Source organism: Pleurodeles waltl, chromosome 4_2 (genome assembly GCF_031143425.1).
Source record: "Pleurodeles waltl isolate 20211129_DDA chromosome 4_2, aPleWal1.hap1.20221129, whole genome shotgun sequence".
In the NCBI taxonomy this organism is placed as follows: Eukaryota; Metazoa; Chordata; class Amphibia; order Caudata; family Salamandridae; genus Pleurodeles; species Pleurodeles waltl.
In genome coordinates, this window is record NC_090443.1 from 358,864,235 (window position 1) to 358,881,689 (window position 17,455).

The following is a 17,455-nucleotide window of genomic DNA, read 5'->3' on the forward strand; positions in this document are numbered from 1 at the left end:
AAGGATGTTAACTTCCCATGGCATCCTGCACAAAAATGTGGAAGAGCTCATCTCAAGAGCAATGCTTCAGGACTGATCCCAGCAGAGGAAATGGCAGCGAGCAGCCAGTGAATGCTCAATGAGCAGGCGTATGCTGATAGTTTCTGTCCACAAATGAAGCATCCTGATCAGCTGTCCAGCAGCCTATGCCATCCATGTAACCATCTTTTGACTTTTTGGGTTCAAGTTCCTCCTTAGTCAACACATTTTTGGTTACCAGCTGTGCAAGATGAATCTGGAGTCAAATCAAGTAAAATTGAGCTTTATTCGATTTTATATAAAATCATAAAAACCATACAGTTATACACAGTTGTAATTTAAAATTAATTTAAAACGGAGACTCTTAATAGCATCATCAGATCTCTGCAAATCTGTTGCAAACGCTTATGTTGTGAAGTTGTATGTAAAGTTCATGTAAAGAGACATTTCAAAACCAACTACGGGCCAAAACGCATGTTAACTGTGAAGAGATTCCTGATTTCTTGTAATGAAATGCGTTAGTTAACTTAATAAGTCTGCTACCTTACAAGCCCAATTAGAAGCTAATTAAGGTAAGTTTCTTAGGGGAAAAAGTTTCGAAGAAACAGGGTTTCTCCCTTCGTACACTTAATCAGGAATTGGAATTCTGCTAAGTGGCCTCCCTTTCATAATGTCTGTTGGCTGTAGCCGTGGGGACTTGTCACACTTCAACTGCAAAAACTCATTACAATTCAGTAGTGTTAGAAATGGGGTTTTTGGTTGGCAGTCAGGTTGCCCTCTGTCCAAGCAAGAACCCTCACTCTAGTCAGGGTAAGTCACATACAATTCAAAATCAGCCTGTGCTCACCCTCCGGTAGCTTGGCACGAGCAGTCAGGCTTAACTTAGAAGGCAATGTGTAAAGCATTTGTGCAATAAATCATACAACACCATAGCATAACACCACAAAAATACACCACACAGTATTTAGAAAAATATATAATATTTATCTGGGTATCTTCAGGTCAAAACGATCAAAGTTGCAATACGAATTTGTAAAGATATCACTGAAAAGTGATAGAAAGTGTCTTAAGTCTTTAGAATATAAACAAAGTCTCTTTCAAGCACAAGTACCTGGTTGGGAGTGGAAAAATCTCCTCAGAGGGCCACAAGAGAAGAGGTGCGTGGAAAAAGGGTGTGTGCGTCGATTTCTCCCCAGCACACACGGACTTGCGTCGTTATTTTCCACACGGGGAAGTCGGCGTCGTTTTCCGGCGCGTGGACAGTCTCTTTCTGTGAATCGCAGGGATTACCAGATGTCCCGGGTCTGTGCGTGGATTTTCCTGCTTGTTCTCCGGCTGCGCGTCGGTCTGCGGGGCTGCGCGTCGAAATTACGATCTCACGGCAGGCGTCGCGTCGATTTCTCCTCTAGACTTCGATCTGCGGGGCTGCGCGTTGAAATTACGATCTCACGGCAGGCGTCGCGTCGATTTCTCCTCTAGAGGTCGGGCGGCGTTGTCCTTGTGAGGCCGTGCATCGGATCTTCGATCGTCCCAAGAGCGTCGCGTCGATCAGCGTCGGAGTGCGGCGTTTTTCTCGCCGCGAAACAAGCTGTGCGTCGAAATTTTCAGCGCACGGAGTGTCCAAGTAAAAGAGAGAAGTCTTTTTGGTCCTGAGACTTCAAGGAACAGGAGGCAAGCTCTATCCAAGCCCTTGGAGAGCACTTTCACAGCCAGACAAGAGTTCAGCAAGGCAGCAGGGCAACAGCAAGGCAGCAGTCCTTTGTAGAAAGCAGACAGGTGAGTCCTTTGAGCAGCCAGGCAGTTCTTCTTGGCAGGATGTAGTTTCTGGTTCAGGTTTCTTCTCCAGCAAGTGTCTGATGAGGTAGGGCAGAGGCCCTGTTTTATACCCAAATGTGCCTTTGAAGTGGGGGAGACTTCAAAGAGTGGCTAAGAAGTGCACCAGGTCCCCTTTCAGTTCAATCCTGTCTGCCAGGGTCCCAGTAGGGGGTGTGGCAGTCCTTTGTGTGAGAACAGGCCCTCCACCCTCCCAGCCCAGGAAGACCCATTCAAAATGCAGATGTATGCAAGTGAGGCTGAGTACCCTGTGTTTGGGGTGTGTCTGAGTGAATGCACAAGGAGCTGTCAACCAAGCCCAGCCAGACGTGGATTGTAAGGCACAGAAGGATTTAAGTGCAAAGAAATGCTCACTTTCTAAAAGTGGCATTTCTAGAATAGTAATATTAAATCCGACTTCACCAGTCCGCAGGATTTTGTATTACCATTCTGGCCATACTAAATATGACCTTCCTGCTCCTTTCAGATCAGCAGCTGCCACTTCAACAGTGTATGAGGGCAGCCCCAATGTTAGCCTATGAAGGGAGCAGGCCTCAGAGTAGTGTAAAAACAAATTCAGGGGTTTTACACTACCAGGACATATAACTACACAGGTACATGTCCTGCCTTTTACCTACACAGCACCCTGCTCTAGGGGGTACCTAGGGCACACATTAAGGGTGACTTATATGTAGAAAAAGGGGAGTTCTAGGCTTGGCAAGTACTTTTAAATGCCAAGTCGAGGTGGCAGTGAAACTGCACACACAGGCCTTGCAATGGCAGGCCTGAGACAAGGAAAAGGGGCTACTTAAGTGGGTGGCACAACCAGTGCTGCTGGCCCACTAGTAGCATTTAATTTACCAGCCCTATGCACATAAAGTGCACCTTACTAGGGACTTATAAGTAAATTAATAGTCCATTCAGGTATGATTCAAGGTTACCATGTTTTAAGGGAGCGAGCATATGCACTTTAGCACTGTTTAGCAGTGGTAAAGTGCGCAGAGTCTAAAAACCAGCAAAATGAGGTCAGAAAAAGAAAAGGAGAAAGGCTAAAAGTTTGGGGATGACCCTGTCAAAAAGCCAGGTCCAACATGACCCCCTCCCAGCCTAAAGCCAGGGTAGACTAATCAACACTCTGATGGACTTCCCTGCTTAAGGCGATAGAACATGGACAATGGCCCACTACTGCAGGGGCACTCGCCAGTTCTACGCCTTTCTGAACTCAGTGAGGCTTCTTTGTCTATACTCTCTGGGGCCACTGATCTGGCCCATGGGGAACCCTTCTCATCTCCTGAGGACCCCATCTGTACAGCTCCTAACTTTAATTTGCTTACAGATGCATCCCAGTATGCAGACAGTATCACCATGGCCAACAAAGTGATGTGGCCCATTCCATTCCTTGGGTCTGACTTCTGTCCCCAACCCAGGGAAAACTCTGCCCACAAGGACAGAAACCAACAGATGCCACTGACAGCTGTCAGTGTTATGAGCCAGGCCCCTGACTATCCACTGCTAGGTGGAGACCCTGAGGGGGGCCGTTGGCTGAGCTTCTCCTCCAACTGGGGGGCTGGTAGGGAGCTCCCAAGGGATTCCTGTAGCATCCCCGAATGGGGAGTAGTAACCCCAGGGGTCTTGCACCTCTTCTCCACTCTCACCAGGCCAGGGGTGGGTCCCTGATACTGGTCCCTCAGCCCAGGGTCTGTACTCTGAGGCTGAACAGAGGACAGGGGTGAGTCCTTCCTCCCCGTGCCTCCCCATCAGGGCTTACATACCCTCCTCTGGGGAGTGGTACTGCCAGACATCTGAACTGTTAGGGCACCCTTGGGGGTTGGCCCTCTCAGCTCTCCGGACACTAATGGAAACTCATTCCCCAGAATGCAGTCAATGGGCAGCTGGGGACTAACTATGACCCCCCTCTGGGTCACCTCCCCACCCCACTCTAGGGACACCCGGGCCATGGGGCGGAAGAAATCTTCCCCAATGGCTGGAGTCACTCTACACACCTGTCCGGTGTACTGCTCTGGTGACACTAGTCTCTCCACAATCATGGTAAGACTAGCCCCTGTGTCTCTCAGAGCGGTGACTGGGATCCCATTCACTCCCACCTGGTGGAAGTGACGACTCCCACCCTCAGGGATCACCAGTTTACCCTCTGAGTCCACCTCCCAACTAAAGGAGATGAAGGCATGGTCTACGACCTGCTCCTAGGGACTACATTCCCCTAAGGCCACATGGGCCATCCCTGTAGAGGTCCCAATATTGGGTGAGTTCTTTGGACAGACAGAGTCCCCCTTCCTGTGTCCTATCTGGGAACACTCAAAGCAGCGGGGTTGGGAATGGGATGCTTTGGGCCACTGCCCACCAGAACCCCCACCCTGTTTCTCAGATGAGGTATGGGAACCATTTCTTCCCCCCTTACTCTGGGACTCGTCTGGGTCATTTCTAACCTCCCCCTCACTTTGTTGGGGGGAACCGGAACTACCCTTCTCGGGGTCACTCCCAGATACCTTTTTGGACACTCTGGTGCTTGCCCAGAGGTCCGCCTCCTAAGCAAGCTTCCTGGGATCAGTCAGCTTACTATCCACTAAGTGCTGGCGCAACTCTGTAAAAGTCGTATTAAGCACATGCTCTCTCAGAATCAAGTCATATAAACCTTTATAATCAGCTACTTTGTTGCCCCGCACCCATCCATTCAGTGCCTTACTGGAGAAGTCAAAAAAATCTACCCATGTTTGTGTGGTTTGTTTGGTGCTGTCCCTGAACCTCTGACGGTATCCCTCAGGGGTCAGCCCAAACTTGGCAAGTAAAGTGGCTTTCTGAAGTGGGTATGTGTTTTGATCAGGTTGATCCGATGTGAGGAGTGTATCCCTCCCCAATGGCGGTACTTAACCCCACATAGCTACCCCCCATTGCCCTTCAGGAACCTCATGAGCCCTTAGTGCAACTTCATAAGCACCTAACCATTTATCTATGTCATCTCCCACCACAAAACTGGGCACCACATTTTTGGGTATACGAACCTTCTTTTCTCCAGCAGGTCCTGTCAGTATGCTGCCACCATTATTGCTGGATTCAGACTGTCTTGCCTTGATCTCCAGCTCCTTGAGACTCAGTTCATGAGCCAACAATAGTTTCTTTTCAGCCAAAGCTCTTTCAGCTTCCGCTTGTTTGGCTGCTCTTTCAGCTTCCGCTTGTTTGGCTGCCCTTTCAGCTTCAACCTGTTTGGCTGCTCTTTCAGCCTCAGCTTGTTTGGCTTCTCTTTCTGCCCTTCTCTCCTCCTGTTGAGCCTCAATTTTCAGTTTTGCCATTTGCAATTGGAACTCCCTTTCTTCTCTCCTTTCCTCTGCGGTCAGGCTTTGCACAGAGACACTGCTCCCTGGTCTGGAAGGGTGCACAATTGCAGTGGTAACACCATCCACAGATAGTGAAAATTCCTCTGAGGGGCCATTTTCTGGCTCCTCTTCCTCATCATCCTCTAAATGGGCTTCTGCCCAGGCCCTCAGCGCCACTTGAAAGTCCTCCTTTCTGGAGGCCCCTTGGGTGGGTACCCTCAATGCCCTGCAGAATCCTCTTAGTTGTTTGACCGTATATGTATCCAACTGGACTAGGTCAAAGTCCCCTGCCTGAGACCCAGTCAGAGACATGTTGAGTGAGGATTTAGTTTTTGAAAATTGTCAGGAAAAAAAACGGATTTGCAAAAAGAGATAAAAACCAAGTTGACCTTCAACTGTGGGTAGGTAGTGAAATACTTAGCTACTGTATGTCACTACACAAATACAAGTCCTATCCTCACCGCTGATCACCAATGTTAGAAATGGGGTTTTTGGTTGGCAGTCAGGTTGCCCTCTGTCCAAGCAAGAACCCTCACTCTAGTCAGGGTAAGTCACACACAATCCAAAATCAGCCTGTGCTCACCCTCCGGTAGCTTGGCACGAGCAGTCAGGCTTAACTTAGAAGGCAATGTGTAAAGCATTTGTGCAATAAATCATACAACACCATAGCATAACACCACAAAAATACACCACACAGTATTTAGAAAAATATATAATATTTATCTGGGTATCTTCAGGTCAAAACGATCAAAGTTGCAATACGAATTTGTAAAGATATCACTGAAAAGTGATAGAAAGTGTCTTAAGTCTTTAGAATATAAACAAAGTCTCTTTCAAGCACAAGTACCTGGTTGGGAGTGGAAAAATCTCCTCAGAGGGCCACAAGAGAAGAGGTGCGTGGAAAAAGGGTGTGTGCGTCGATTTCTCCCCAGCACACACGGACTTGCGTCGTTATTTTCCACGCGGGGAAGTCGGCGTCGTTTTCCGGCGCGTGGACAGTCTCTTTTTGTGGATCGCGGGGATTACCAGATGTCCCGGGTCTGTGCGTGGATTTTCCTGCTTGTTCTCCGGCTGCGCGTCGGTCTGCGGGGCTGCGCGTCGAAATTACGATCTCACGGCAGGCGTTGCGTCGATTTCTCCTCTAGACTTCGATCTGCGGGGCTGCGCGTTGAAATTACGATCTCACGGCAGGCGTCGCGTCGATTTCTCCTCTAGAGGTCGGGCGGCGTTGTCCTTGCGAGGCCGTGCGTCGGATCTTCGATCGTCCCAAGAGCGTTGCGTCGATCAGCGTCGGAGTACGGCGTTTTTCTCGCCGCAAAACAAGCTGTGCGTCGAAATTTTCGGCGCACGGAGCGTCCAAGTAAAAGAGAGAAGTCTTTTTGGTCCTGAAACTTCAAGGAACAGGAGGCAAGCTCTATCCAAGCCCTTGGAGAGCACTTTCACAGCCAGACAAGAGTTCAGCAAGGCAGCAGGGCAACAGCAAGGCAGCAGTCCTTTGTAGAAAGCAGACAGGTGAGTCCTTTGAGCAGCCAGGCAGTTCTTCTTGGCAGGATGTAGTTTCTGGTTCAGGTTTCTTCTCCAGCAAGTGTCTGATGAGGTAGGGCAGAGGCCCTGTTTTATACCCAAATGTGCCTTTGAAGTGGGGGAGACTTCAAAGAATGGCTAAGAAGTGCACCAGGTCCCCTTTCAGTTCAATCCTGTCTGCCAGGGTCCCAGTAGGGGGTGTGGCAGTCCTTTGTGTGAGAGCAGGCCCTCCACCCTCCCAGCCCAGGAAGACCCATTCAAAATGCAGATGTATGCAAGTGAGGCTGAGTACCCTGTATTTGGGGTGTGTCTGAGTGAATGCACAAGGAGCTGTCAACCAAGCCCAGCCAGACGTGGATTGTAAGGCACAGAAGGATTTAAGTGCAAAGAAATGCTCACTTTCTAAAAGTGGCATTTCTAGAATAGTAATATTAAATCCGACTTCACCAGTCCGCAGGATTTTGTATTACCATTCTGGCCATACTAAATATGACCTTCCTGCTCCTTTCAGATCAGCAGCTGCCACTTCAACAGTGTATGAGGGCAGCCCCAATGTTAGCCTATGAAGGGAGCAGGCCTCACAGTAGTGTAAAAACGAATTCAGGGGTTTTACACTACCAGGACATATAACTACACAGGTACATGTCCTGCCTTTTACCTACACAGCACCCTGCTCTAGGGGTTACCTAGGGCACACATTAAGGGTGACTTATATGTAGAAAAAGGGGAGTTCTAGGCTTGGCAAGTACTTTTAAATGCCAAGTCGAGGTGGCAGTGAAACTGCACACACAGGCCTTGCAATGGCAGGCCTGAGACAAGGAAAAGGGGCTACTTAAGTGGGTGGCACAACCAGTGCTGCTGGCCCACTAGTAGCATTTAATTTACCAGCCCTATGCACATAAAGTGCACCTTACTAGGGACTTATAAGTAAATCAAGGCAGGGGAAAGCTCCTGGCCCAATGGGGTTCCCGCTGATCTTTTTAAATCAGAAATTGATCTTTGGGGTCCGTTAGTTACCAATGTGTTGAATAGTGTGGTAAATAGTAACGTGCCCCTCTCATGGAAATCGGCTATTATTGTTCCTATCTTCAAAAAAGGAAATAGACAAGATCCTTCTTGTTACAGACCAATTTCTCTTATCAATTAGACGGCAAAGATTTTAGGTAGCGTGATCCTGTCCCGTTTGGAAGATTGGGTGTCCGAGGCCCAGATTTTATCACCTATTCAATTCGGTTTCAGACCTGGTGTAGGCACAGTTGAGCAAGTCTTAAACTTGCAGCTGATACTCAGCAAATACGTGACAGTCAAAAAAGAGTCGATTCACATGGCTTTCATCGATCTAACCAGTGCCTTCGATATGGTTAATAGGTCAAAGTTATGGCAAATTTTGGAAGCCTTAGGCTGCGATCCACCACTATTGGAACTTATTAAACGCCTACACACAGACCTAACGATTTCTGTCCAGGCCGGCTCACACGGGCAGAGAACCTCCCCCATCCCGTCAACTAGGGGTGTAAGGCAGGGATGTACCTTAGCCCCTTTTCTTTTTCTGATTTACATTAATGGGCTCTACGATTCACTGTTAAAACATGCAAAGGATATACCGAGGATGGGCCAGAGACAACTTCCAGTTTTATTATATGCAGACGATGCAGTTTTAATTGCTCGTACAGCAAACGGTTTACAGGGACTACTGGATGTATTTTATGATTTTATGTTGAACCTTGATCTGAAAGTAAATTACCCCAAGACTTTTGTTATGACTTGTGGCCCACGTAATACAAAGTCTAAACAATTTACTATGGGAGGGCACACCCTTACTAAGGTCAAAGAAATTTGTTATCTAGGCATGTACATGAGTTCCTCTTTGTCCTGGAAGACACACATTAATTTTAAGCTTCAACAGTTGATAAGGAACAACGAAGCAATTTTTCGCTTTTCAAATAAATTAGGTCACAGGCCCCCTGCACAGTTGAAAATTCTTTACAATTCCAAATGCACTGCATCAGTCCTTTACGGGGCAGGCGTCTGGGGCTATAATAAAATACCGTCTCTTCAGAGTGTTGAAAATAAATTCCTGCGCAGATTATTGTTGGTTCCAAAATGCACCGCAAATATCATCTGCCATGAAGAACTTGGTCAGTGCTTTTTGGAGGATAGGGTCTTTATGGCCCCCCTATTACTCTGGATCAGATGCTGGTCAAACCCTACGGCAAGTTTGGTTCAAGACTGTATCTCTGACTGTCTACATTTGGAAAATTCAAATAGGATTCCTTGGCTTATGTTTTTGCAAAACTCCTTTGAGAACCTAGGCCTTAGATACATGTTTGATGACCCTCATTTATTAACTATAAACTCTAGGTCTGTCTTGAAGTCTACTTACTTCAAGCATATATCAGAGTTGAGATTTTATAATTCCCTGAAATTGAAATCCTTTGATTCCTACTCTCGGATCGTGACCGTTCCATGCCTTGAACCCTATTTGACTTGGTTTTCGAGTTTTAGAACAATTTCCTTTTTAACACTTTTTAGACTTAATCTAATTCATTTTAAGGTAGCTTTCCCCGAACCATGTTTCTGGAAAAAGGATTTACCACTTTGTCCCTGTGACTCCAAATCAACTCAGAGCACTTTGCACTTTTTTCTTTTTTGCCCTTTATACGCTACTCCTAGAGGGGCTTTTATTTTACCTACGCTACATCTTCTTAGACCCATTCATTTTAAGGAAGCCCTACTATATTTTCAGAGATTGTCTGATATTCAAATTTTTCATCATGTATTAGACTTTGTCACAGCTTCCTTAAGTATTAGGAAAAGGCCTACTCCTTTTTAAAAAGTTTATGCACGTATAGTAGATCATTTTAAAGCCAATATTTGTACTTTTCTGACTTTGTGATTTTTAATTATGTCTTGTATATTTATCTATGTATGTTAAGGGGTTCTAGATTGGATGCTCATGTGGTGTTTTCAGCAATGGTATTAAGTTTTATTTTTACTATTTATAGATCGGTAAATGTGTCTTGGTTTGTACTTTTATGGCAACTGCCGAATAAAGTTATTTTGACTGACTGACTGACTGAAGTAAATTAATAGTCCAATCAGGTATGATTCAAGGTTACCATGTTTTAAGGGAGCGAGCATATGCACTTTAGCACTGGTTAGCAGTGGTAAAGTGCGCAGAGTCTAAAAACCAGCAAAATGAGGTCAGAAAAAGAAAAGGAGGAAGGCAAAAAGTTTGGGGATGACCCTGTCAAAAAGCACGGTCCAACAAGTAGCGCTTATTTTGCTTCATTTAACTGAGCAGTGATGTCACAATAGAACAGTATTAGAAACATCTTCATGCTGATATTGCTGAGTTCCTTGTGGTATAACAAGTACGGAGATGCAAGAACAGAATTCTTAAGGCGCAGATGTCAGTGACGGTGCAAGTCTACATTAAGCCAAAACAGTGCAGACTTCCAGTTTTTCCCAGCCAGGGTGCTTTCCACTGGAAGGGTCATAATGAACGCCTGTGCACATCCTCTTTGATTCAGAAGATTAACACACACACACACATAAAGTGTGTTTGCAAATGTGATATGTGTTTGTGTAACACATGCATAATATACAAACATTACACAGTGAACCACTGCATAAATAAGTAACTTATGGACATTTACCATCCTTCATGCACGTGCCACCCACACTTTTCTGAGTACCTGCCTTGTACCTACATACAACTGATGTCACTGAGTTGTACATTTTCTGAAAGATGCGGCAGTTGCCAGTTGTTTGACCTCTTGGAGCTGTTAGGAGTTTCATTGCCTCATTTAGAGCTGGGGAACGTGGGAACCTTTCCCTAAATTGTTGGGGTTCACGACTGCCAAATTGCAGCTGTCCCTACATAATTTAGTGGTAGGTAAAGCACATGGATCTTGCTGTATCAGTGACAGCGGGCTCTGCCCCCAAAAACCTTTCCCCAGTATCCTTGCAGAATGACCGTTGGTAGTCATAACAAAATCAGTAATCAAGCTCGCTCCTCTCCTGTTGTAAGTGCCACTAAATGGAACCGCTGGTACACATAGATCGTAATCAAAGGCCAAATCACACTTAAACAACCATTCATTCAATTTGTCTCTAAAATGGCTGTGAATGAAATGTGTCAAACCCAGATTTTCACAATCAGTAATCCCACACACGTTTTCCTCTGACAATGGACACAAGTTAACATTAAAATCACGCAGTATGATCAAACCTCTATTAGTTTGACTGTTAATTTAGTCAATGTCTCCATCAAGTTCATTCAAAACTGTGGTTATTTCTGTCACTGGAACATTGTTGTAGAAACTAACCACTTCAAGCAAACAAGTGGTCAGGGGTTCAAAGATTACAATCCGGTACAATATATTTGACGCCATCAAGGTTAATTTAGGCAAGAACAAATAGTTTGAGACATAAATACATAATCTCCTCGTTGGTCTCCCTGAGCTAGATGGCACTGCTGGGCCATGATATGTTTTATACCCATGACAGTGCTGTGGGTAAATGTTTCTCTGAAGGACCGCCTTATTTAGGGCAGCTCATTATACATACATTTTTTTCTGTTTGTGACTACCAGAAAGAGTCTGCCAGTCCAGAAAAGTAAAAAAACAAACAGACTCTGAGTGCTGGGAGAAAGCTCTGAGCATGTCTGTGGACATTGTATTTTGTTTTTCAGAGAAAAAAAAACTTGTGTTCGGGTTTGCTTCGGGCCAGGGTGGAATTTCAGTTATGCAGGAGTAACTGGAATAATTTTGGTAATTCCACGTTACTCTTTGACACGGAATTACCGATAATAAAGCAATTAAACCTGCTCGCATAATTAACAGTAATCTGGGGGGAAAATCCTATCAAACATTCAGCAAACGTGAGTGGCAGTTCGCACTGCTGTTTATGTTTTGTTGCATTTAGATCTATTTTCTTATCACAAAATGCATCCTTGAGTCCATTTTGCATGTGAGGGTGCATGTTGTGCTATTAAACTGGTGCTAAATGTTGGGGAAAAACCCTAACCTAGGTGGACATTTAGCAAGCATGAGCAGCTGTTTACACTTGTTATTCATGTTCTGTTGCATTTAGTGATAATTCTTAGTGCAAAATAGATCCTCACGTACAGTTTGGACATGAGGGGACAAAAAATAGTGCTAAATCCAGAATTACTCTTCTCTCGTAATTCCCCTTAAATCCACATGATTATGCTACGCAGCGTTATACAAATTACATCCACCCCCCTAGTTTGCTTCTGAAAAAACAGTTTGCCGAGTGGAGCCAAAACAACATGACACCCACTCTGCAAACTTCTTTGCCATAACGATGGCTGTGATCTCAAGATATGGTGGGTAGACCTTCATCATAGGAGCGGAGGCCATGACGTCTGCTGACCTATGGGGATGGCAGATCACCTGCGAGGGTCTCAAAGACCCTGTAACTGTGCAGATCAATGTCTACATATTGTGGCTTTCTCCTGGCTAGGGAGGCATCAAGCCTTGTAACATTCTGCCTCATTCATGTGAGTGTTGCATACAGACTGTGGGATATGTTCATGGCCCGATGGTGCATACTTGAAAGTTCTGGAGGAGTAAGACAGAGAAGGCTAGCGAACAGAAAGGGTGGGCCAGGAAAGTGTGTGTGTGTTGTTTTTCATTTCCTCTATCTGCAAGAAAAGGGAGTTTTCAGGAACATACTAAAGGGCAGATTTAAGAGCCCATAGCCCCACCTTAGCTTCAACATAGCGTCATTTTTTTAATGCTAAGGCGGCACTAAAATTGCATTTTCTCTGCACCATATTTACAAAGCGGCACAGTGCATGCATTGCACCACTTTGTAAACCCTAGTGCCACATTATGCCTGCGCCAGGCATAATGTATTGAAAGGGGGCATTCCCCCATTAGGGACGTCGAGAAATGGTGCAAGGAAATTTAAGAGATTTCCTTGCACCATTTTTTTGGCACTTTTAATACCTGCTCAGAGCAGGCATTAAAAAGGGGCTTCCATTATTTATAATGGGCCACTATGTACTCTGCAGGAGTAGCGCCAACATTTTAGTGCTACTCCTGCAGAGTACATCAATAGCGTCAATAAAAATGACGCTATCGCCCCTACCCTGCCCCATGGTGCACACTCATGGTGGCGGTAGGGGAGTGATAAGGGACGCAAGGAAAGAGGCGGTGTACTAGGTGCAGCGCCACTTTTCTTAAATATGCCCCTATGTGACAGAATTGCACGTTTACAGAAAGTTGCACCAATCTGCCTGATCTTGTGAGGATGTGTGTAGGCAGTCGCGACAGGTGTTTCTACTGAAGGAAAAACATAACAGGAGGAAGTAAAAAACAGTTTACATAAGATTACACATACTTAATGTACGCAATGCACAACTAATGAATAGCTATGGTTAGGAAAATGGATCTACTTTGATTAGGACGAATGAATGTCATGCTGTGTAAATCTCAATTAAATGCAAATTACTAGCAGATAAGTATGTAAATACGTCCATATGTGAGCATTTCGTATACTTTTCAATGTTTGGGCTCTAACTCAACTCCTTTGTGACATGGTCTCAAAGTAATTTGCTTGTGACACGAGGCTCCTTTAACTCAGTAAAGAACAGTCTGTAAAATGAAGAAGCCCTTTTATGTTTTACACCCTTCCTTAAAATGATTTATTATTCCTCCTACCTCTTTTTGAGATTCTACTAATCTTTGCTGATATTTCTTCTATCCTAACAGCTTTTTTATAAACTATTTCAGCAAAATATAATAAAATGAAATGAACAAAGGGAAGAATCTCATTGATTTTACAATATAAGTCAACTGCCTGGCCCTCATCGTCTAACTCAGTTGGAGGTGCTCAGAAATGAACCGCCTGTTCTTTCTAGGCTGAATGCGAACAAACGGCTAGGAGTGTGCAAAATTGTGTAATGTTCCTTCGTATAATTTATGAAATCCCATGAAAATTTCATATAATTACGCTTTCAGAGCAAAATGTGATTTGATGGTATCTCGTGTGACTATTCTACCCAAAAGCATACTTTGCTTAAAAAAGCCTTTCAAGATACTGACAGGAGACGTGTTTGAGCAGAAAATATCTCTCTCTTTATATGAGGTTTTGAGAAATGTGGCAAATTTCACACATCACAAAATACAGACATTTATAAATAACATATAATAACATCCCATATTGGTGACAAGCCTATGGGTCGATCACCTGACCTTCCCGCAGTGAGCCACGTGCTCAACCGTCTCCTCAGGCAAAACAAATGCGTGTGCCACCAATCTACCACAATAAGCTGGACATTCCATTGAAATTTCCGCATTTTCTCTTTGTGTGCTGAGAACTGGGTTCAGAGATAGCCCTTGATATATTTTGATTTTACCTTACACCTTTTGCTAATAATCGTTCTTTTCAAAGTAAGGCATGATGTGACCTTGGGTGCAAGGATGAAAAAATATTGAGACAATTTAGAGTAGAATGTATAAATGATTAATGAAGGCCCTTGTTTCACAACTCAAATGAGTGATACTTTAGGTGCAAGGGCAAATGATTTTTGAGACTTCATTTAAAAAGGGATAGATTACTGTTGGACTTTTGCTTATGCAGGGTCATCCCCAGTCTTTTTGCCTCCTGCCTCCTATTTTTTTCTGACCTGTTGCTGTTGGCTTTTCAACTCTGAGCACTTTACCAGTGCTAAAGTGCATATGCTCTCCGTGTAAATTGTATGTAATTAGTTTATCCATGATTGGCATATTTTATTTACTAGTAAGTCCCTAGTAAGGTGCACTAGAGTGCCAGGGCCTGTAAATTAAATGCTACTAGTGGGCTTGCAGCACTGGTTGTGCCACCCACATAAGTAGCTCTGTAATCATGTCTCAGACCTGCCACTGCAGTGTCTGTAAGTGTATTTTTACACTGTAAATTCGACTTGGCAAGTGTACCCACTTACCAGGCCTAAACCTTCCCTTTTCTTACATGTAAGGCACCCCTAAGGTAGGCCCTAGGTAGCCCCAAGGGCAGGGTGCAGTGTATGGTTAAAGTAGGACATATAGTAATGTGGTTTATATGTCCTGACAGTGAAATATTGTTAAATTCGTTTTTCACTGTTGCAAGGACTGTCTCTCTCATAGGATAATATGGGGGCTACCTCTAAATATGATTAAAGCGTAGATTCCCCTAGAGAGTAGATGGACATGTGGAGTTTGGGGTCCCTGAACTCACAATTTAAAAATACATCTTTTAGTAAAGTTGATTTTGAGATTGTGCGTTTGAAAATGCCACTTTTAGAAAGTGAGCATTTTCTTGCTTAAACCATTTTGTGACTCTGCCTTGTTTGTGGATTCCCTGTGTGGGTCAGTTTGACAGTTGGGTTGTTTTTCACCTTGCACTAGACAGTGACACAAAGGGGGCTGGGGTGTAACCTGCATTTCCTGATTAGCCATCTCTGCTAGGAGGGAGGGGTGGAGTGGTCACTCTCATCTGAAAGGACTGTGCCTGCCTCTGACAATGCCGGCTCCAACCCCCTGCTGTGTGTCTGATGCCTTGCCTGGGCAAGGCAGGATTTCACAAGTAGGTGTGAGTCCCCTTTGAAGAAAGGTGACTTCAAAGACTAAAATGGGTATAAGAAGGGCACCCAAATCTACAGACTTTAGAAACACTTCTGGAACCAAGAGGAACCTCTGCCTGGAGAAGAGCTGATAGCTGAGGAAGAAGTGCTGCCCTGCCTGTGACTGTGCTTTGTGGAGCTTTCCTGCAGTGCTGCTTCTGCCAGAGTAAGAGGGCAAAGACTGGACTTTGTGTGCCTTCCATCTTGTGAAGAAATCTCCAAGGGCTTGAGTTAGAGCTTGCCTCCTGTTGTTTGAAGTCTCAGGGACAGCAAAGACTTCTCTCTGCCAGCACCTGGGGTCTCTGGAGAGACTCCTGCTCTGACAAGTGGTGCCCTATCCAGTCCCTGGGCCCTTGAAAGGAAAGCTGGTGGAAATCCAAGGAAATCGACTTCGGACGACTTCGGACCGACGCCGCTGCTGAATCCGGTAACGCCGCCTGCACCTGACGCCGTGACCTTCGCTGGAACGCGACGCTCTTCGCTGGCCCGACGCCGCAGCAGCCCCACTGAAGTCCGCAACTCCATGGAAGTCGCCGCACCACGTCGTGACCGACGCTGCTCGAAGTGCACGGATTCAACGTTTCGCACAGACGCCGCGATCCCCGACTTCGCGCATCGGCTGTTTTCACTCTTCACCAAAGGTACTGTACTTGGGGGTCTACACGACTCCGTGTCCGGCGCCGCTGGTGTCGGCTTGTTGGGAACGACTCCGTCACGACGCCGTGTTAACATCTCATCGAAGCATTTTTGTTTCTAAGCGCTATTTTTGGAGTTTAATCTTTAAAAATTCATAACTTGACTTGTGTATGTTGGATTTTTGTCGTTTTGGTCTTGTTTTGTTTAGATAAATATTTCCTATTTTTCGAAACCGGTGTTGTGTCATTTTGTAGTGTTTTCATTAAGTTACTGTGTGTGTTGGTACAAATACTTTTCACCTAGCGCTCTGAAGTTAAGCCTACTGTTCTGCCAAGCTACCAAGGGGGTAAGCAGGGGTTAGCTGAGGGTGATTCTCTTTTACCCTGACTAGAGTTAGGGTCCTTGCTTGAACAGGGGGTAACCTGACTGTCAACCAAAGACCCAATTTCTAACAATTACCTTTTTGTATATTGATGTATAATGGAACTTACTCTAAGGAAATGCCTTATTTTGCATGTTCACCCTCATGTTCATTGCTGCTGGTTTTTCGACGCGGTGAGTGCACTGATGCCCACTAACCAGGGCTCGGTGTAAGTGTTCTGACCCTATGCAAAATGCACACCGATTTGAATATATCCAATTGACCAGGACTGATTTACTTATAAGCCACCTTTGTGAGCGAAGTAACAACCTTGAGCAGGATGCCTTTTTTCCTAAGCGAAGACAGAGCCAGAGAGGGAAAACTTACCTCAACCATATTTTCTGTGGAAGTGTAGCCCTCTGGTAGCCACACTTCAAGGGTTGGCTACCAAGCTCCTGATGATCAAAGAAGGATCCTGCCATCTTGAAAGGGGCAAGAATGTTGCACTCTGGGCTAGCCAGGTGCCACACGTCACTGGAAATTTCTTACTAGGTAGGAGGGGACCCAGTAGCCCATTTGCTAGTGATCTCGTGGTTCTCCACAGGACTCTTTTTGGGATAAATATAGCACCCTGAGCACCCTGCCCCTCAGATCACATTAGATTTGGTTAGAGGACTGAAGAAGGACTGCCAAGCAGCCCTTAGAATTGCACAAAGAGAGACTGCATTATTGGAATGACTGTGCCTGCTGCAGTGTGGGCTACTGAAGATTGGGCTGTGCCTGTGGCTCCTGGCACAAGGAAAAGTTCATTCCCATTCCCAGATCAAAGCAGTAACTCGGAGGATCAGTGTGCTCATCTCCTGCCTCCAGCTCCAGGGATTCAAGAGCTGAAGAAGCCCAACTGGCAAGTTGGTAGCCACCACAGTAGTTTTGCCAGTACCAGTCACCAGGTACCCAAAAAGATGCATCTAAGATAGTCAAAAGTTGCAGCCAATTCTGCCTGACCATGGAGTGCTATCCAAGTCTGGATTCATCACACCCAATGGACACTAGCCCCACCTAAGGATTTGCCTCAACCGCGGTGCAAAGTGACCAGTAGCCCAGTATTGACTGTCTTGCTAATACAATGTAGAGGACTTCTATGGACCAAAGCCACCC

General features: G+C 45.3%; 1 protein-coding gene across 2 annotated transcripts in view; it reads right to left on the bottom strand.

Annotated features, from left to right (window-relative positions):
* The window catches only part of PTPRC (protein tyrosine phosphatase receptor type C), a 536,505-nt gene that overhangs the window by 496,049 nt on the left and 23,001 nt on the right, over nt 1-17,455 (bottom strand). The gene's annotated exons all lie outside the window — the stretch shown is intronic.